The sequence below is a fragment of the Rhinopithecus roxellana genome, chromosome 18 (genome assembly GCF_007565055.1).
Source record: "Rhinopithecus roxellana isolate Shanxi Qingling chromosome 18, ASM756505v1, whole genome shotgun sequence".
Classification (NCBI taxonomy): Eukaryota; Metazoa; Chordata; class Mammalia; order Primates; family Cercopithecidae; genus Rhinopithecus; species Rhinopithecus roxellana.
Window position 1 is genome coordinate 3,625,688 of NC_044566.1, and position 16,169 is coordinate 3,641,856.

Sequence of the window (16,169 nt, forward strand, 5' to 3'; positions counted from 1 at the left end):
TCAGAAAATATCTTGGCATGCCTTTGCACTTTGAGAGCTCATTTTATGGGTGCTCTAGTTTAATGCCAAATACACAAAGCCAATTAAATGCAAGCACTGAATATGCAGAGGCCAAATAAATGCAAGTGCAGATGGAAAATAAAGTATGTACTTCCTAGGAAGGACGATAGGCCTTCTCCAAATGAAGGAGAAAATCCCCTCATCCAAACTTTGGAGCTTAGGTCAAGGAGGAAAATAACTTTCCCCAACAGGAGATCTTTCAAACAGGAGTGGGACGAACCTTCTCAACCAAATCACGAAGAAAACAGAACTCAAACAAAAGCGAGGGGAGAAGAGGCCACTTGCAGATGCAGCAGGGTTCAAAAGGCTCCACTGTGGGTACCTCACGCCGCTGTTCCAAGAACCAGTAATTCTTCCTGAGGTGAGTCAGCTTTGGATTTTACTAATGACGCCGTGTATGATAAAGTCAGATATAAACAAGTAGAGAAAAATCTCTAAATTTAACATTTTATTTGGGATATGGGAATTGCAATTTGGGGCATACACACAGACCAGATGGTCTTTGGCATGTCTGAAGAATAAAGCTGAGGTTGGAGATTTTATGAAAAGGAGAAATGCTATGTATTACCTTTGATTATTGTCACTAGTTAAGCTTTGGGGAGCTGGCAAGTTCTGATTGGTGAGTGACAGAAGTGGGTAAAACTAGTCTTAGAGGGGCAGCATGTTGTTCCAGAAGCTATTAGGTAAAACTGGTTTCAGGTTACAGCAGAAGTTCAGCAGCCAGGCGTGAGAAGAGTTCAGTTCTTGGAACAATGTCATGTGTGCTTAAAGCTGCCCAGCCCGGGCTTCTTGACTCTGGGTTAGTTGGGCATGACAGGAATGACCCAATTCATAGGATCGACTTCCCCAGTTGCATCTGTTAGTTCAGAATAGATGATTTCTGGGTGGTTCAATTTCTTGCATGTCTGATATTGTTTATTCTCCTCCATTAAAAAAAAATTATTCCTTCTGGAATTCCTATTCCTATTTTCCTGTTTAATTCCTATTTTCTTTCTTCCAGGGCTTGCTATGTTACCCGGTTATTTATGTTTCATATATATTTTATGTTTTTTTTTTTTTTTTACTTCTTCCAGGTTGGTCTCGTAATTCTTTAGGCCTCTCTCAAGGCTTTGAGTGGATGTTGTTTTATATTTTATCCAACCTGGGAGTTGGAGACCTGATCTGCATTATCTAATCTACTGTTATCAGAAGCCAATAATAATAATAATTAATAATAATAATAATTCTTTTTTGTTTAACTTATCTTTTATATTTTCTCTTACTTCTGCTCTGTATATTCTGGAAGATTTCTCCAATTATATTTTCCATATCCCCTATTTGTTCTTTACCATTACCTACTGTAATATTGTAACTTAAAAATTTTTTTTTAAATAATAAATAGAGACAGGCTCTCGCTCTTTTGTCCAGGCTAGAGTGCAATGGTGTGATCATAGCTCGTTGCAGCCTTGAACTCCTGGGCTTAGGCAATCCTTCCACCTCAGCCTCCCAAGTAGCTGGCGTACGCCACCATGCTTGGCCAATTTTTTATTTTTAAATCTTTTGTAGAGACAGGGTTTCACTATGTTGCCCAGGGTGGTCTCAAACTCTTGGCCTCAGATGATCTTTCCACCTTGGCCTCTCAAAATGCTGATATTACAGGCATGAGCCGCTGCACCTGGCCAGCTTTTACTTTTATTTTATTTTATTTTAATTTTTAATGGAGTCTTGCTCTGTCACTCAGGCTGGAGTGCAGTAGCCAGTCTTGGCTCACTGCAACCTTTGCTCCCTGGGTTCAAGCGATTCTCCTGCCTCAGCCTCCCAAGTAGCTAGGACTACAGGCATGTGCCACCACGCCCACTAATGTTTCTATTTTTAGTAGACAGGGTTTCGCCATGTTGACCAGGCTGGTCTCGAACCCCTGACCTCAAGTGATCTGCCAGCCTCGGCCTCCCAAAGTGCTGGGATTATAGGCATGAGCCACCATGCCCGGCAGCTTTTACATTTTTAATGTAAAACGTAAAACTGGCTGCACCTGGCTAGCTTTTACATTTTTAATGATGTAAATGTAATGAGGGATTTATTGTTATATATTACATTATAAATGTAATGAGAGATGTATTCGAGGAGTTTTGGGGAGAAATCTGGTGTCTTTCTAATCTTGCCTTGGCTATGCTCCTCTGTAGGTGTTTGAAGTTAACAGGCTTTATTTGTTCTCTGTTAAGATCCTGCACCCACACTATGAGTCTCCGCATACAGGTGCCTCACTTTTTTCTATGAATTAGTTGAAACATACCAGAGGTAGAGGAAGTCATGTGGTAAAACAGCATACGTCTTCCACCTAACTCAGAAATACAAGTTTACAGATTTAATGCGGTCAAATTTATTGATAGTTTGTTCTCTTTTGTCTTACATGAGAAATGTTTTTCTCCACATTCAAAAAAAAATCTTGATATTTAGATATTTTATTGTCTTTCCTTCCTTCCTTCCTTCATTTCTTCCTTTCCTCTCTCTCTTTTCTTTCTTTCAGGGCTTGCTATGTTACCTGGTTATTGACTGTTTTATATATATTTTTGAATCTCTTATCATAGTCCATGAAAAGCCCTGTCGAGATTTTACCTGCAATTGCATTCAGTGTATACATAAATTGGACAAACATTCTTAACATATAATATTTGTTAATTTACTTTGGTCTTCTATTAATTTTCTAGTTCCCCCCTCCCCCACCCCTGCAATAGACTAGTACATATTTTGTTAGCTTTGTTCCTAGAGTCTTATGTTTTGCCTTTTCAAAATTAATACATGGAGTGGTGACTCATGCCTGTAATCCCAGCACTTTGGGAGGCCAAGATGGGTGGATCGCTTGAGCTCAGGAGTTCAAGACCAGCTTGTGCAACATGGCAAAAACCCATCTCCACAAAAAAATACAAAAATTAGCCAGGTATGGTGGCACACGCCTGTGGTCCCAGCTACTTGCAAGGCTGAGGTGAAAGGATGGAGCCATTGTTGTAGAGACATTACATTGCCAGAATTGTGTTGCTGAAGCAGGCTGGAAATGGAGGATGTATTCTGACCTTTCTGTTTCTCCATTCTCTGACCATCTACTAGTGACTCCCCTTGGCTGATTTCAACATGGATTTCAATATGGAAGCGGAGCTTAATGAAATCAGTGTGATGCCATCTGTGGAGTTAGCACCCCCAGGACACAGAGCACGGAAGGAAGGGCAGACAACAGATCTGAGCTTGAAGAACACAGAATAACCAGCAAGTGTGCAACTTTCTCATAAATCCACTGGATTAAATTTGTTATTTAAGCTGTTCAGTTATTTTATGTCATTACTATTTTTGGGGGGGGCTTATCATTTACTATGAGATATAAAAATTCCTTGCTATGTTTGTGGATTTGTTTATTTCTATTTTGTTTTTAAATTATGCTTTTTACTTTTTTTTTTTTTTTTTTTTTTTTTTTTTTTGTTGTTGTTGTTGTTGTTGTTTGAGATGGAGTCTCGCTCTGTCGCCCAGGCTGGAGTGCAGTGGTGTGATCTTGGCTCACTGCAACCTCCGCCTCCTGGGTTCAAGCAATTCTCCTGCCTTAGCCTCCTGAGTAGCTGGAATTACAGGAGTGTGCCACCATGCCTGGCTAATTTTTTTGTGTTTTTAGTAGAGATGGAGTTTAACCGTGTTAGCCAGAATGGTCTCGATCTCCTGATCTCGTGATCCACCTGCTTCGGCCTCCCAAAGTGCTGGGATTACAGGCATGAGTCACTGCGCCCAGCCTCAATGGAAACTTTTATCATTAGGTGTCAACCCTATCCATCTCCGTACTTTTATTGCCTTGAAATCAATTTTCTCTGATATTAGTAAAAGTAGCTGACTTTCTTTCAATTTCTGTTTTTCTATTATATGATTTACCATCCTACACTTACTAATATTTCTCTATCTTCTTGTTTTAGTTTTTGAGACTTATTTATTTTTTGAGATAGGATCTTGCTTTGTCTCCCAGGCTGGAGTGCAGTGACACAATCATGGCTCACTGTAGTCTTGACCTCTGGAACTCAGGTGAACCTCCTACCTCAGCTTCCTGAGTAGCTGAGACTGTAGGCATACACCACCATGCCTGGTTAATTTTTTAAATAATGGGTTTTTTTTGTAGAGACAGGCTCTCACTATGTGCCCAGGCTGGTCTTGACTTCCTGGGCTCCAGTGATCCTCCCATTTTGGCCTCCCAAAGTGCTGGGATTACAGGTGTGAGCCACCATGCCCAGCCCTTTCTTGTTTTATGTATGTCTCTGCTTAACAGCATATAGCTACATGTTCTTTATTTTTTTTAAATCCAGTCTAGCATTGTCTTTTAACTTCAGAGTTTAGTCCATTTATATTTGTTGTGATTTCTGATTTGTATTTATGTATGCCATCTGCTTATGTGCTATTTATCCTGCTCTTTCTGTTCTTTTTTTTTTTTTCTTTCTTACTATATCATTTATTTATTTATTTTTTTTGTTGTTGTTGTTGTTTTTGGAGACGGAGTCTCGCTCTGTCACCCAGGCTGGAGTGCTGTGGCCGGATCTCAGCTCACTGCAAGCTCCGCCTCCGGGTTCACGCCATTCTCCTGCCTCAGCCTCCCGGGTAGCTGGGACTACAGGCGCCGCCACGTCGCCCGGCTAGTTTTTTTTTTTGTAGTTTTTAGTAGAGACGGGGTTTCACCGTGTTAGCCAGGATGGTCTCGATCTCCTGACCTCGTGATCCGCCCGTCTCGGCCTCCCAAAGTGCTGGGATTACAGGCTTGAGCCACCGCGCCCTGGCCTTTACTATATCATTTAAATGTCCAGTCAGGAAAACAGAAAATACCATACATATTTCACATAAAGGGAAATTATTATAAAAGTATTAGAAGTACTAGAGCAGAAAGGGAGTATGAGGTTACCCCAAAATTAGTAACTAAAAATGATTATTGTTATTCCTAGAGCAAAGAGGCCAAAGCGAAAATGAAGTTGAAACCATGCTGCCTGCTACACTTGACAGTTGCCACTTTTTTTTTTTTTTTTAGACAGAGTCTTGTTCTGTTGCCAAGGCTGGAGTACAGTGGCGCGATAACCTCACTCCAACCTTCTCCTCCTGTGTTCAAGCGATTCTCCCACCTCAGCCTCCAAAGTAACTGGGACTACAAGTATGCATCACCATACCTGGCTAATTTTTGCATTTTTAGTAGAGATGGGGTTCCACCATGTTGGCCAGGCTGGTCTCAAACTCCTGACCTCTGGTGATCCACCCACCTTGGCCTCCCAAAGTGCTGGAATTACAGGTGTGAGCCACCCAGCTGACAGTTGCCACTCTTGTTGCCACCAAACACTAGGGGGAAAATGAATTTTCCCTCCTACTCTTCAATCCCCAAAAGTGCTTTCCTCTGGCAAAATTTAGCAGAAAGCCAGATAGCAAGGAGCCTGGCTTCCCACTTCTATACTCAGAGAGGAGTATAGAAGAAAAAATGTTGCTAAACAAATATTATCCATCACTCCTGCTTTCTTTCAAAAAATTAAAAATATTTTATTATTCAATTTGTATTGTTTAGTAGTTATACATACTCTTTGTTTTTCTGGAAGTTACTGTAGCCATTGACCTTGAAAGACCTGAAATTAATATCTTTACCCTCCCCAATAATATAAAGAGCAATTTATATGCATTGTTATCCAGTATTTTGATATTTTTTTTCTCATAAATCAGACATTGTTTTTTAGAGTCAATTTTTTTGGCTTTCATTAAAACTTATTATAATAATATCTTTGTTTAGCATGCCTTCTTGCATCTCAGAATTGCTTTTTTTGCCTTAAGTACTGACTTCAGGATTTTCTTTAATGAAAATCTATCAGTTGACCCTTTAAGATTCAGTCTAAAAATATATATATATATATCTCCCTCATTTTTATAAGGCAGTTACTTGTGGCAAAGATTTCCAGAGTGACATATTTTATTTCTTTCAACACTTTGAGAGACTCTTCCACTGGCTTTTGACTTCCATTGCCACTGTACAGAAGTCAATAGTTCATTCAATTGCCCTTCCTTTATGCTGATCTATTTTTTTCTTTCTGCCAGCTTTTGAGAACAATTTACCTTTTGAATTCTGTAATTTTACTTTGATTGGTCTATTTTGTTTTTAAATTTTTCTAAGGATCCACTGAGCTTCACTGATCTGAAGATTGGAAGCTGTCAACAGCATTAGAAAATACTCATCCACCTGCCTTGGCCTCCCAAAGTGCTGAGACTACAGGCGTGAGCCACTGGGCCCGACCAATTTAAAATTTTCAATTATGTTTTTTATTTCTAAAGCTTACTTGGTTATTTTTAAGATTTCCTGCTTCTTTGATCATATTGTTGAGCTTCTAGTATTTAAAAATCCTATTAAAAATGTTATTCTATAATCCTTGCTAGTTCTAATTTCTGAAGTCTTTCAGGATTTTACTTTACTGTCTATCTGGTTCTCAGCTGTAGTACTTTGTTCCCTTGTATGCTTTGCAATTTTTAAAATGTATTTACTTATTTCTTTGTATTGTGAGAAGCTAATATCTTTGGAATTTCACCTGTGGGGATTATTATTGTCTCAGTTGAAAGTGAATTTCTTCACTGGGGATTTGCTTTTATTCTACCAACTGATTGAGGTCACTAACCATCTGGAAACCAAGTTAAAATCGCAGCTTGGGGTTTTTCAATAAGTAGTATAAATGCAGACTGTAAACACACATAAAAGTTGGCTGTGTCTTAAAATTTCCCACATCACACAGTATGTTGTAACGAGGTTGAGAAAGACAAAGCTTCCTTATTGTTCTCTTCTGCATGGCAAATTTATTCTCATTTTCCTTATATTGGAGTAAAGTTCTAGTCTTGTGAGCAGTGGGCTACCATAGACTTTCCAACTGATGCAGGATGTGGACCAGAACCTTGCAAGTGATGTTCCTCAGCCTTTGTGAGCCATGAGAAAGGGTGGGAAGCTCTGCCTGGGGATTCGACCTCTTCTCCATTCCCCTTGGCACCTTGGGCCCTGCATAGCCATCCAGGAAGGAGCCCAGGAGCTCTGGCTTTGACCTAAGATGAAAGATACTTTTGGTACTAACAAGAATTTCTGTTTTCATTAAAGTTTCAGCCCTATGGATTTTTCTTAACCTCCTGCCGTTTCAGCAATGCATGAAAAAACATATTTTAGCATATTAAGCACTTCAGTCTGAGAGTTGTTCAGGATATGTAGCCTGCTATATTGCTGTATATAGAAGTCTTTTATCAACTCCCTCCTGCCCAATAAACGTTGAGTTCCTAGAGACAGGGGACTGTGCTTGATTCATCTTTATACCCTAGGACCTGACACACATTAGTGGATGCACAGGTATTATTTGAATAAATGCCAAAACCAATCATTTCAAGTTCAAGAAATTGGTTTGAATTATTTTATTTTATTTTATTTTTCCGAGACAGAGTTTCGCTTTTGCTGCCCAGGCTGGAATACAATGGCACGTTCTTGGCTCACTGCAACATCTGCCTCCCAGGTTCAGGCGATTCTCCTGCCTCAGCCTCCCAAGTAGCTAGGATTACAGGCATGTGCCACCACTCCCGGCTAATTTTTGCATTTTTAGTAGAGACTGGGTTTCACCATGTTGGTCAGGCTGGTCTCGAACTCCTGACCTCAGGTGATCCACCCACCCTGGCCTCCCAAAGTGCTGAGATTACAGGTGTGAGCCACCACACCCAGCCATTGGTTTGAAATTCTAAACACAAAGCAATTTCCTTTCTGAAAACTCTCAAGGCTTTAACTCAACACCATAATGTAGATTACAGAATTCCTTGGGAAGCTGGTTAGCCTTATGAGCTATCTGTTTCAGTTAAATTAACTGGGAATATGCCCAATTGTCCTTTAATTTGAATCACATGGATTCACTCCAATAGGACAGTAGAAAAGTTTATGTTGTAGCTAAATTGCCTAATTACATGAATCAGATTGCAAAGGTTAGAAAAGTATTCATGGCATAATTTTTTTTTTTTTTACTTCTTCTACTTTCTAATGATATTTTACATTTCGTCCTTGGTGTTGATATTTGCCATGATCATTGGATTATCCCATTGGTCCATTCCTTAATAATTCAGTGTTCATTTCTTCAATCAACTTTTATGGAGTGTGCATCACATGTACTGTGCTAAACACTGGGCCTACAAAGGTCATGCATATTCCCTGCCTTCAATGTTCTTCCAGTCAGAGGCTCATGTTAATAATCACAATACCATTAAAAAAACAACAGTAGAAGTACATATTGGGCACAACAGTGGCACAAAGGAGAGAGTGGGCTACTGTATTTAGGAGCAGCTGGGAAGGTTTCCCTGGAGAAGAGAGTCCTTTGTTGAAGCTGGAGAAATGTGAAACCGAGGAGGCAGGAAGCAGTGTCTGGCCCGGTCTCCCCATTAGGGGTCCCAGGTTGCCTTCCTGTGATGGACAAGGCTGCTTAATGCTCATGCATGCCCAGATGTTCTTTTTTTAAATGTATTTGAGATGGGGGTCTCACTTTGTCACCGAGGCTGGAGTGCAGTGGTGTGATCTCGGCTCACCGCACCCTCTGCCTCCCAGGCTCAAGCAGTCTTCCTATCTCAGCCTCTCAAGTAGCTGGGACCACAGGTGTATGCTACCACACTCACCAAATTTTTGTATTTTTAGTAGAGATGGGGTTTCACCATGTTGCCCACACTGGTCTTGAACTCCTGAGCTCAAGTGATCGGCTCACCTCAGCCTCCCAAAGTGCTGGAATTACAGGCTTGACTGTGCCCGGCCAGTGCTCCGATGTTCTGGACCACTCAAGAAGTCCTAATTTTTCTTGAAAATTTCCCAGGACTGTGTTCACTGGCTCTTCTAAGGTGACAGTTGCTTAACAGATGGCCTGCCTCCTGTCTTCGCTCTTCCTAGACAGTGCGCACTTTCACATACCTCTAGCCTTGGAGTCCTTTCTCCTTCTTCTTCTTCCTCCTCCCTTTCTCTCTTAATATCATATGGAATTTTGATTTATTCTTTGCTATAGCTCTCTTCTTATGAGAGCTAAGTTGAAATGTAATATTTTAAATAAATGTAAATTCAAATTGCCCTGTCTCAATTTAGAAACGTAAGTGATAAAATTTAATACAAACCAAGAGAAACCACAATACGAATGTCCAGTCTACAGTGTCCCCAACTAGAAACATGTTTCTAGTCCCTCAAGAGCATGCTTCCTGTTTTCACTTATCCACCCTCTCTTCAACTTGCATTTCTTATATTCTGAATTAAAACGCAGGTTGCATATATTTTTCCATTAATTCCTATAGTATTTTGGTAGACTCTCCAAAGTTATACATTTGCGTGCAGGAAGAAAATATTAGAACTAATATTTATAAAGTAGTTTTTTAATCTTATCCTTTTAGAATGGCTATTGTGCATGTTTTCTGATATATGTTAGTATATTTCATGAGCATAATTTATAAGCAAATATGCTAAGCTAGGGTGCGTGCCCAGACACTACTTGCTGTGGGGTGGACTGGTCTGTTGAATCCTGTTCTCAAGCCAAATGCTTCTGGTTTTAGAGACTATTCCACTAGGCAACTGCCCCCTTTTCGTAATCCTCTCAGCAGCTCTGCCTAACATAAGATTTAAAGGGGTGAAAAATTTGAATCATAAACATAGCCTTATCTTGCTAATGTTTTGTTCAGTGATAAGAGTTTTACTGTCTTTCTGAATGTGTTTTCTAATGCCAAGAATTTCTGAGCTGCTTAGTAAGGATGGAGGTTCCTGGGAGGTGGTGGGGGAGATACTTTGAGAAAAGCATGAATTGGCAGTTCCTCCCTCAAATCACGTCATCTGAGCATTTATTGACGTGGACTCCTTGTGGCCTTGGAACTGAAGGGTCTTTCCTGACTAACAGACCTTAGGGGTGAAGCCTTTTTCTGCCCTGATAATTAGTTTGAGTCAATCAAGTGCCTCTTTGAAAACCTCACAAATGCCTACACCATCATTTCATGGGCTTAGAAGTTTTAAAATCCCACCTCTACTTTAAAAAAAGTTTGAACAATTTTAAAGCCTAGTTTGCTTTTCTTTGCCAATTCAGTGGGAAATGAACTACATTTTACAAGTTTAATGTCAAGTTTAATTTTTTATATTACATGTACCTTATTCAGAATTCAGAATGAGTTTTGTGGCTCCTTATACATTCCAGCATGGGTGATGGAGGCTCACTTCATCCAAAGGGTCACAGGTCTCTTGTGTTTCTTGTGAAGTTCTCTTCATCACATTTTAAAATGGGCTGAACACTGAAACGTCTGCTGAAGCCCATTACACTGCTGTTCCGAGGAAAAGATGTCTTGGAATCTTGGCCCTTTGATAATTTATGATTTGGAATCTGCGTCAAATTAAGGAAAGTTAGCTAGGTTCAGGTGCCTTTCTAACACAAGTCATTCCTAAATAAGGTTTTTGATCTTTTAACTGTAACTTGAATATTTCCACATTTTTTATTTTACAGGTAAGAAAGTGTGGCCACCCCAGGACGTGGCAAACTGTATGGGCCCTGTGACTGCCTGGTTCCTCTGCCGCATGCCCCTTCATCTTCTTGCCTGATCCACAACTCCTTGCTAACACCCACAGGTGCCAGTGCGCCTCCAGGAAGGAGCTCCTTGGCTTTCATCGCCTGTGAATCTCTCCGCTCTCATTTCACCATTGCTAGGTCCTTCAGTGAAGCCAGAGCAGTTTTCCAGCCAACCCATGAGTGTCTCTTTATGGCTCAGCCATGAGGCCCGACCTTTGGGTAGGAGGGGCTGGTCCTGACAGTGGGACGCAGGAGCCTGGAGATGCTGGCTACCAGTCGCTGTGACTAGTCAGGCTGTGAGTCTCCATCAGATCCACTCAGAATGGTTTTCTGAAGCAGTCACCCTTCTGTGAAGAATTACAGCGTGAAGTCTGAAACCAACTGATGGGATTGGGTCTCTGCCACTTCCCAGAGGGGCTTCTTGCCAAAGACTTCGTGTTTTAACCTGACAATGGGTTAAATAATGACTAAGAATATCCACCATGCTTAATCTAATGAGGTTATTATGAAAACTGAATGACAAAGGTGTGAACAAACATACTTTGTACGTTATAAAGTTTATAATCTCAAGTTGCTATTTATTGTACTTCAAGTTAGATGCCTTTTCCCAGCTAATTTTTTGTTAAATTTGAATACTTGGCCCAAAATTCAGCATCACGCAATATATTCATGTAACAAATGTGCACATGTACCCCTAAAATCTAAAAAAATTAGAAGATCATAATATGATAATTAACTAATTTGACCTGACATTCATAGAAAACTATACTCAACAATGACAAATTCATACATACATATATATTTTTTAAGATAGGGTCTTTGACACCCAGGCTGGAGTGCAGTGGCACGATCACAGCTCACTGCAGCTTCAACCTCCTGGGCTCAAATGGTCCTCCCACCTCAGCCTCCCAAGTAGATAGGACCACAGCCACATGCTGTAATGTCAGGCTAATATTTTCATTTTTTTATAGAGACAGGGGTCTTGCTATGTTGCCCAGGCTGGTCTCGAACTACTGGTTCCAAGCAATCCCCCCACCTTGGCCTCCCAAAATAGTGAGATTACAGGCATGAGTCATCATGCCTGGCTTTGGATTCCTTTCAAGTATGTGTGAAATGTTTATGAAAATTAGTTGTGTGCTGGATCACAATCAAGCACAAATAATTCTAAAACATTGAGATCATTTAAAAAAAAAATTCTAATGCTCAGTTGCTTGGGTGGTACCTAACCTCAGGCAGTTTCATGAAGCTGACAAGCCTCAGAGCTCTCATTTCCTCACTATCTCCTAGTTTTCCCAGGGAATTCCCTCAGCAGGGAATTCCAAGTTCCTGGGTCACTGTGTTGTTGTTCACCCAAATCTGCCCTCTCCAAGTAGCAAGGTCCACCCCACAGACCCTCTTCCTCCTCCCAGCTAGCACCTCCCCACCCCGAGAAACTTGTCATTCTCAGTATCTTTCCCCTCTAGTCTTATTTTCAGATTTTTCGCCCAAAGCATAGCTTGAATGCAATAGAGTTCCAGATCAGGAAAGACAGATGAGCGTGAGGGAGAGCGTGACCTTTCATTGGCCTTTCAGTGGCTCTACCTCAGCTTCCTTAGACCTTGGACTCTGAGAAGCCCCTCTGGATCACCAGGACCCATTGTTAGCCAAATCTGTTGCTAGAATCCTATTTTAACAAGCTTAGAGAAACTTCTAGGTTCCACCTTCTGCTCTGATGGAGAGGGTGGGCTGTAGATGGGTGTAATCAATGGAGAAGACGATTTGTCATTGTGTATCAAACCCTTAGGATGCACTTCCTGTTTGTCCCTACAACATCACTTCCAAAAGTTTTTCATAGGAAAAGAATCAGAGATGTTTACATTGTAGTTTTATTTATAATTTATACTACTATTGATAATTTTTTAAAATAAAAATTAGCAACTAAATAATAATAGGAAAATTATGTAAAAATGTATGCTTAGCAGGATAATGGGAATACTATATATATGCAAATATACATAATTTACAGGTTTTTTTTTTTTTTTGAGAACGGAGTCTCTCTCTGTCACCCAGGCTGGAGTGCAGTGGCACTGATCTCAGCTCACTGCAAGCTCCGCCTCCCGGGTTTACGCCATTCTCCTGCCTCAGCCTCCCGAGTAGCTGGGACTACAGGTGCCCGCCACCTCGCCCGGCTAGTTTTTTTTTTTTTTTTTTGTATTTTTAGTAGAGACGGGTTTTCACCGTGTTAGCCAGGATGGTCTCGATCTCCTGACCTCGTGATCCACCTGTCTCGGCCTCCCAATGTGCTAGGATTACAGGCTTGAGCCACTGCGCCTGGCCATGTTTACAGGTTTTTTTTAATGGCAAAAGTATATGTAAACATTTCAGTTCCAAGATGGAATTTTTGGTTTGTATATCTCTTTCTTTTCTCTGGAAAACCAATTTAAATGACCAAAGAAAAATTAAAATAAAATTGTAGCCTTCATATGTGAAAGTGACTGGACAATGAGAGAGTACTGGCTGTGTGGGATGAACCATCAGGCAGACATTCAGGGAACCAGGCAAGCGAGCAGAGGCCACAGCCATGCGAAGCATTAATCCAGCAGAGAATCTGTACAAGCTCAAATTAGTATTTTCAGGGACACAGGAAAATATTTGTTTTAATGCTGTTTGTTTGTTTATTTATTTATTTATTTTTGAAACAGAGTCTGACCCTGTCGTACAGGCTGGAGTGCAGTGGCGCAATCTTGGCTCACTACAACCTCTGACTCCCAGGCTCAAGTGATCTTCCCACCTCAGCCTCCCGAGTAGCTGGGATTATAGGTGCAAGCCACCACGCCTGGCTAATTTTTATACTTTTGGAAGACACGAGGTTTTGCCATGTCGCACAGGCTGGTCTTAAACTTCTGGTCTCAAGTGATCCTCCCGCCTTGGCCTCCCAAAGTGCTGGAACCACAGGTGTGTGCCACCGTGGCCAGCCTTTTTATGCTAAATTTAACAAAAGCAAGTAGTTACAAAAAAAAAAAAAATTCACCATCACAGTCTCAAATGAAATATGAGCCAGCAATCCCACTTCTAGGAATTTATCATGTAGATGTACACATACATTATTTGCAATAACAAAATATTTAATGCAATATAAATGTCCATACATTGAAATAATATGCAGACACATGAAAAGAATACAGGAAATCTTTGTCTACTGATATGGAAAGATCTCAAAGATATATTGCAAAATGAAGTAAAGCAAGTGCAGAATATTGTGTGTTATTCCAAATCTATAAAAACCAATCTGTGGTGTGTGTATGTTTGTGTTTGTGTGTCATGGAAGTGTATGTGTGCAGAGAAAAAACTGGAAGTCCAGAGATGTTAGCACATAAATATTGTATACTCCCGGTTGTAACCCAATACTATGCTGTTTATTGACTGCTCAAATCACTCCCGTGTTGACCACCCAGTGCTCCTCTCACATTCTCCCACTCTGGTGTCCTGGGCGCGGGGAGCCTCCCTTTGTGGGCCTGCTTCCTTTTATTTGAGAGTGATGTTTAGAAACCAAGATCTGGGTGCCGGGCGTGCCTGTTGCTGTTGGTAGTCACTGTTTCCAGGCCCTCTTAGCAAGCAAAGCCAGGAAACATCGGTGTGTAGACGAACCCATGAGTCAGCATACACATACAAGATCCGTTCTACCAGCCAGTTTGGGCAACTTGTTTCTGGGCTACAGACGTTTTTTGCCTCTGAAATAATGAAACATATTTTGTCTCTGAAATAATGCGGAGATGGGTAGCCACGTGTTTATCCAAAAGTCATTTTATTTCAAGCCGCTCTTCAGATTTTTGTTGGTGTAAAGTGTCAGATTGTTCTCAGAGAAAATGTCACATTAAGTACCATGCCACCATGCTGGCAAATCTAACTATCATTCGTTTTCATTTGCATTTGTGTGTTAATGTTTCCATTGTGGCTGCTTTTATGAGTTTTTAAAAGGTGTATTAGCGGTTCTTTCAGCTTAAAAAATTTAAATACAATATTGACAAATTTTCTTTTTTTTTTTTTTTTTGAGACGGAGTCTTGCTCTGTCGCCTGGGCTGGAGTGCAGTGGCCGGATCTCAGCTCACTGCAAGCTCTGCCCGCGAGTTTACGCCATTCTCCTGCCTCAGCCTCCGGAGTAGCTGGGACTACAGGCGCCCGCCACCTCGCCCGGCTAGTTTTTTTTTTATTTTTAGTAGAGACGGGGTTTCACCGTGTTAGCCAGGATGGTCTCGATCTCCTGACCTCGTGACCCGCCCGTCTCGGCCTCCCAAAGTGCTGGGATTACAGGCTTGAGCCACCGCGCCCGGCCAATATTGACAAATTTTCTATAAAAAGTAAGTCTTCCTTGTCATTTCTACAGGTAAATTGCCTATAAAATAAATGTATGTTACTTTTATAATCAGAGGGAAACAATCAATATTATATTTTTAAGTTATTACCTTAACCTTTTGTAAGTCTATCAGTACAACGCAATTTGCAGAAAACCTCAGGGACAGTGAGATGAAATGATTTGAACAAAATCGGTTTTGTAAGCAAGATTTTTCTTGTAAGTAGTAGAAGTAGGAGTGATCTTTCTGACCCTTGTTGCTCCTCCACGCTCACAGTTGCTTCTCATTTCTTAAAACGCCCTTGCAGGCTTCTCTGCAGGGGAAACTGCTCCTTAGGATAGGGTTTGAGAGTAGCAGGGATGGCCTCACGTACGTGAAACACCTTGGATCAAATTAGTACTTTTTCAATATTTCAAAATGAGTTAAGAATCAATTTAAAGTTACTCTTACGGGAAATGATTACTAGAACTTTTAATGAAAAATTTGACTTTGACGGGATTGGAACTCAATGGCTTTGAATTTTGACGCAAAACCTTTTCCCTTAAGACCACAGAGTCTTAGGTTAGCAGCAGTCCAAGCACAGAGATAGGAATGTCGCCGTGGGAGACCCTCTGTGTTCCCTGGGTGCCATCAAACATGCTGAACATGACAGTGGAGAAATGGACACATACCCCTGAAAACCAGAGGCAGACTGTTCATGCATAACTATACCCCAAGACCTGAAGGTCAGCTCAGCAGGAGGGGTTGTGAGTACTGGCCTTCACCTAGTAGCCCAGTCCCCTCTGATGCTTCCGTATTGATCACCTTTCCTCAGGAAACACGGAGCTCCTCAGGCCTCATAGAGCCCTGCTCATGCACTAGGACAGCAAGGGAGGGAGTCCCTCTGGGGCGGCCCAAGCTTGCTCCTGCCTTTGGCTGACAGCGGCCTTGTTGGAATGCACACGTGCCCACTAAGCCCTGGCACTCAGGGAACTTGATTGATCTCACTGAGAGGTGACAATGTGCTAGCAGCCCTCACTCTCAGCGCCTCCTCGGCCTCCGGCCTCGGCGTCCACTCTGGCCGAGGGCTTGAGGAGCCCTTCAGCCGGGCACGGCACTGTGGGAGCCCCTGTCTGGGCTGGCTGAGGCCGGAGCCTCCTCCCTCTGCTTACAGGGAGGTGTGGAGGGAGAGGCGCGGGCGGGAAGCGGGGCTGCGCTCGTGCGCCCGTGTGAGTTCTGGCTGGCG

General features: G+C 41.6%; 1 long non-coding RNA gene across 1 annotated transcript; it reads left to right on the forward strand.

Moving 5' to 3' along the window:
- Nucleotides 1–281: 281 nt before the first annotated feature.
- Nucleotides 282–11,141, forward strand: LOC115894596. Its single transcript, XR_004054734.1, has 3 exons — nt 282–421; nt 3,145–3,304; nt 10,551–11,141. It is a non-coding gene; the product is annotated as an uncharacterized LOC115894596 (long non-coding RNA).
- Nucleotides 11,142–16,169: the final 5,028 nt, after the last annotated feature.